Source organism: Penaeus vannamei, chromosome 43 (genome assembly GCF_042767895.1).
Source record: "Penaeus vannamei isolate JL-2024 chromosome 43, ASM4276789v1, whole genome shotgun sequence".
Lineage (NCBI taxonomy): Eukaryota > Metazoa > Arthropoda > Malacostraca > Decapoda > Penaeidae > Penaeus > Penaeus vannamei.
In genome coordinates, this window is record NC_091591.1 from 19,402,401 (window position 1) to 19,408,690 (window position 6,290).

Genomic DNA, 6,290 nt, shown 5'->3' on the forward strand with positions numbered 1-6,290 from the left:
GAAATTATTATCACCAATTTGTCATTGACGTTATTATCAGTATTTTTATTTATACCGATATCACTTGAGATAATTCAGCTCAGCAGCATTCCGTTACTCTCTTGGGAGTACTAGACCACCTGATATGAAAGACGAAACGGACAGTGAAGATACAGAGGAATTAGGATACACAAGACTGCCTTAGAGACTTAATTTAATTTAATGGTCAAACTGTCCAAGAATATCGCGCTCCATATCATCGATATAACCTGGCAGCTACAGCACACACATGCTTCAATGAAAAGCTTACACATTATGGCCTAATATATGGGTCCTTGGAACGGAGTTTCACCTTCCTACCCAATAGCTCTAGGGAAAAAAGAATAAATAAAAATATGAAGCGATGAAGCCTTTAGCATTTTCGTTTTTAAATATGCTTCCCTTACACCGTTGGAAGGTCCTGCTCTTGTGTACTGTAGTTGCATCATGTATGGTTTACTATGTTGCCCATGTTGGTCCCAGTCAGCGTGACCGCGGCCTTTGACATCAATGCAAAAGAAAGACCGAAGGAGGAAGAATAGAGACATAATCAGATTATCAAAATTTTGTGAAACGTCGTGTTTTTAACAAGACCAAAGCTTATGAAGCAACAGGTACAAGAATACTTCTTTTGTTATGAAGAGAACCAAAATATCCACAGCCATTACTCGCCGCATTACCAATGATAGTTCTCCATGCAATATTTAAGGGGAAATTGCTCTTACTGTGACCCAAGAATCCGCATGGAGCAGCACCGCCCTGCAGAAGCCAACAGACCTTGTGGAATAGCAAGACACAGACGTGGATCAGAAGTTACAAACGGAAAAAAGGGAAGGCGGAAGAACAGACAATTTTGAATAAAGGACGGAGGAAAATGAACTAGAATATCATTGCAGAAGTTGGAAAGGATGTCAGAAGAGGAAAAGGCGCAAGAGAAAGTCAACTGTGTGGTAAACTTTTATTACGGAAATCCTTTATAATGAAGACACAGAGACACAATCTTTTATAATGAAGACACAGAGACACACACATGCATGCCTGTATCTTCCTAGGTATGATTTCTCCATCGTTCGCTTACGCTATATCAAGTATTATAACTCTGGTGGTAGGGTTTCTATAAGCAAAAAGTAATACGTTATTGTTGATTGGAATTGAATGTACTTTTTTCGCCAAAATAAGAAGAAACAGGTAACGAATTCTTGTTATTTGTCTTTCAGGAAAAGATTTGTCATGTTCCCTTGGTTTTACAATGGAAAGCTGACTGGCATGCCACACATACACACATACACACACACACATACACACACACACACACACACACACACACACACACACACACACACACACACACACACACACACACGCACACACACACATTTATGTATTCAAGTATTGATATATGTATGTTTATATATACATATGTGTGTATGTGTGTGCGGACTCACACACACACACACACACACACACACACACACACACACACACACACACACACACACACACACACACACACACACACACACACACACACACCTATCATAAACTTTTTGGAATACTCCGTGGAAAAGATAACAAAAGGAAACGCTTTAATATCAATATATCTTACTAACGAGGACGAAGTCGATGCCATTGACAGGAGTCGGAACGATATACTCACAAGAAAGAAAAGTCTTAAAAATCAAGAAAATCGCATAATTCGAGCAGCAGCGACTCCTTCGGTAGATTTAAAAATCAAAGTTCTCCTGTCGACTCAGACACATGACTACACTTGGCTCCAGATGTTCCTGAATGTGTCTTTGAGAGCTCCATCGAGAAGGAATAATAAGAAAGAAGAACAGAAATGACTTTTCGAAAATAGATGAAATTATGATAGAAAATGAAATACAAAACATTTAAACAAACAAAATCGTGTCAATATGTAATAAATCAAATAAAAAGATAAGAGTAGAAATCACTTTTCAAAAATAAGTTAAATAATGATAGAAATTCAAGGAAAATCATGTAAAAAAAAAATAATAATAAATCTATCTATAAAACACATAAAAGTAAGGAATCTCCTTTTTGCACACATACTGCCAGACATTACAGACGAACTCTATGGCAATAAACGACGAGAATAGATTATGACACACATATACCTTTTTTGAAACCTGTGTTGATGGAACATTCTTATATAATTATTTCCCTATCCACGCAAAGCCTTTAAAGTGTTCAAAATTAATAGAAATGGAAAAATATTGCTCCAGAAACATTTCTTGCATGTACGCCGGCGGGAAAGGTAAAACGCCATACGTACATAGACGCATAATCATCAAAAGAATCATCAGCGAATAAGCTTTATTATGTAAGGGAATTATCTAAAAAAAAAAAGAAAGAAAGAAAGAAAGAAGAAGAAGAAGAAGAAGAAGAAGAAGAAGAAGAAGAAGAAGAAGAAGAAGAAGAAGAAGAAGAAGAAGAAGAAGAAGAAGAAGAAGAACAACAACAACAACAACAACAACAACAACAACAACAAGAAAATAGCACTCATACATTCTTAACCACCTTGGATATTGCTAACAAACTGTACACTCCCTTTCAGCAGCCGCTCTGTCTGCCCTGAAGCCAACTGTTCACCGTGTCAGTTTCATCCACATCTTCCGTCACTGCTGCCTGCGACTTCTTAGGAAATGCCACACCCCTTGTCTCATTTCTGGTTAATTGTCGATTCTATCACACCTTTCCTTCAGCCTACGAGATCTTGTAACGATTAGTGAACAGGAGAGAGGACAGATAATAATGATTAGTAATGTGGGGATGCAGTACTGTTATGCAGTAGTGTTAGATATGACAGCGAAAGAGTTTCATTTTGTAAAAGCGATGAGACACAGCGGAACGTCTTACATAACTAGTTTTTAATTTGATTTTTTACTAATCGTAAAAGTTCTTTTCTTTCTTTCTGCAGAATGAGGTGGCTCGCCCCCTTGCTTCAACGGTTATTATTAAGAACAATGTCTTCGGGAACTTTACTTCATGTGATCTCACCAATGTAATTAATACCATTATCACGGTGTAAAAGAAAATTCTTCTGTATTATCTTTTATCAACATTGTGTTCCCATAATACACTTCCATCACCAACCACCTCTTATTAACTAACCGTTTAAAATACATAGAGAACTTCCAAATGAATACCACAATAAAATATTGTATTTCCGATTCTATTCTGAGTATACAGAGAGGAATTTTTGAGATACTCGGGAACGAAATATAACATCAGGTATAGATACTTACCTTCTGGATTTTTTATGTGTACCATACATTTATTTTAACCAACTTTCGTAATACATTTCATTGTAGAATCAGTATAACGAAATGGCATGTCATATGGAATTCCCCTTATATTCCCTAGCATACTTCCATGAAGAGCTAATTTGACATGGAGTTTTAGAGAGTATTATGTTTACACTTGCTGACTTCCCTCTATTATATCCTTCATGGTATATATTCTTTCTCAGACTCGTTGTTTCATATAATTTTGCTCATATAGCGAGCGCCAGATTAACGTGGTTTAGTTGCATGTATATATTAGCTTTGTGCAGAGTAATTATCTTCTCTTTGTCGTTGGCCTGTACCTCCCCATGGTATGATTTCTCCGCCATTCGTCAACGGTATATAAAGTATATCTCTGGTGGTAGGGTTTCTATTGGTTAGAAGTAATACGTTATTGTTGATTGGAATCGAATGTACTTTTTTCGCCAAAAGAAGAAACAGGTAACGAATTTTTGTCATTTGTCTTTCAGGAAAAGATTTCTGTCAGCTGACTGACATGTCAAACTCAAAATAGAATTGATGGTTTTCAGAAAACGCATACATGCAGCCTTGGCTCCCTCAGCGTCTCTGCTAAAGTGCTGATTGATAAATAATAATTATTATTACAATAGTTTAGGGTTTGGGCGCATTCCCGCTCGTCTGGATTTCAGAAATAGATATTTTGAACTTTTTCCTCCACGTTGGATGGTTAACTTAAGGAGCGATCTATGTTTTTCATCATACCATGTTTGTAGATGTTTTAATAATTGAAATATCCTTAAATATGCTTGTCATTCTGCAAAAATTGCAGACAACTAATTAAGAATTCATATTTATGTTCATATCTCATCATCATCCTCATTAAAAAGTGGTCATAAAAATAGATTTTCCAGTTTTAGCAATCAGTTCTGTTTGATAATCTAAAGTAAGCTTGCAGAGGAAATGAACAAAATTGCCTTTCCCGATATTCTCTTATAAATACCACGCCAGGGCAATCAGCTCACAATTCATGAAGTCCGTCTAATTCGTATCATAGTCATGATCTTTTGATTAAATTCCTCCGCTCAACAGCTTAGGTTTTTGGTCGTGTTGGTTCGGTTGTTTCTTGGTTAGCAGGAGAACTCGCAAGGTTATGAGTTGGTGTTTCTGTTTGTTTATTATTATTATTATTATTATTATTATTTATTTATTTATTTTTTTTTTTTACCAGAGGTGTACCTTAGCCGAACTTAAATGCAATTAGATTTTGGTAGCGATCTGGATATTTTTTATTCGTTGATTAGCAGGAGAACTCAAACATTTTGGAAATGTTTTAGAAATTTTTACCAGAGATGTGACTTAGCATAACTTAGATTCCATTAAAATTTGGTGGTGATCCGGATGGAGGATTTTTTAAAAGGATTGCATCATTACCCCTTTTGCCTTGCTTCCGCAAAAGAGGTTACGGTTAATGACGTCACCAGTGTAGTTTTAATGCATTTCTTCAAGTGAATATTTTTCTTGCATCAGTGACCTTATATATATATATATATATATATATATATATATATATATATATATATATATATATATATATATATATATATATATATAGTGACCTTATATAAATATATATATATGTGTGTGTGTGTGTGTGTGTGTGTGTAGATGCATTGATTGATTGATTTACGGATAGATAGATATGCATATAGACGTTAAAAGAATAGCGCAGGCAGATATATTCTGGACGAAGGAAACGTAATATTATCTTTAGCTTATTCCTCTGTTGTAATTTCATCTTCATTCTCACGATACCATTCTTCAATCAACTCTACCCTATTCAATTATCTTTCGTATTTATCCTCTTCCTTATCTCCTCGCCCTTCTCATCAAAATTCCCGATGTGGGGTCGCTCCATTTTTTTTTCTTTTTTTTTTTTTTACGTCCTAATCCAAATCACTTGAGTGATATGAACGAGGATAATTCCACAAAGTTTTTTTTTATCTGTTCATTATTCTTTAAAATCTCTTTTCCTTTCTCGTTTTCTTGTTCTTCGAAATATATCGTTACGTTGCCTCTTCCCCCATTTTCCAATTACACAGACGAAGCCTCACGCCCTCGCCTCGTTATCGTGGGCGTCCTCAGCTGTTCTTTCCCCGAGACGACAGGCACTGAGGCTGCCCCCACGCCGCCCTCTCCTCAATGGGCGCTGCTGTGCCCCTGGAGCCGCCCTTTTCCTGCCGCCCTTCGCGTTTGGCTAATCAGGGAGAGACAGGCGGGCTGTTTTATTTATTTATTTTTTATTTATTTATTTATTATTATTATTATTTTTTTTAAGGGATGAGAGATCGGTAGTGGAACTAAGGGTACTAGTCTATTATTGTTGTTCTCAATATCCTTTTATTTATTTATTTAGCTTTATCATTATCGTTATTGTTACTACTGCTACTACTTTTGTTTTGTTATTATCGATAATATTATTGTTACTGATATTTCTGTGATTATTGATATTTGTGGAAGTAGTATCATTACCACTATATGTTTGATATAGATATATCTTTTCATATTACTTATCTCATAACTTGAGATATATAAATGCCTATGTGACTACTTTCAGACTAATTAAACAAAAGACGTGCAATAATTTATAAAAAAAAAATTGTAAAATAAAATTTCCTCAACAGGCGGTGCTTGTGCCCATAGAACCGCCCTTTTCCTCCCGCCCTTCCGAGCTTGAGGAATTAGGGGGGCAGGGGGATGGGGGGGGGGGAGGTAAGTGGGGTTTTGGGGCCGTAATTAGATTTCTAAAAGGTGAAAGGTTATTTTCTCCGGATTATTGATACTGTAGAGTAGGAATGGGAAGTCGGTACTGGAAATAAATGTACTGAAAATTAATTACGTTTAATTACGTTATTATCATTATCATAAGCAATATCGTGTTATGCTTATCTTTATTATTAATATCAGCATTAACGTTAAATAAATGTACGTATTTTTGTTATTGTT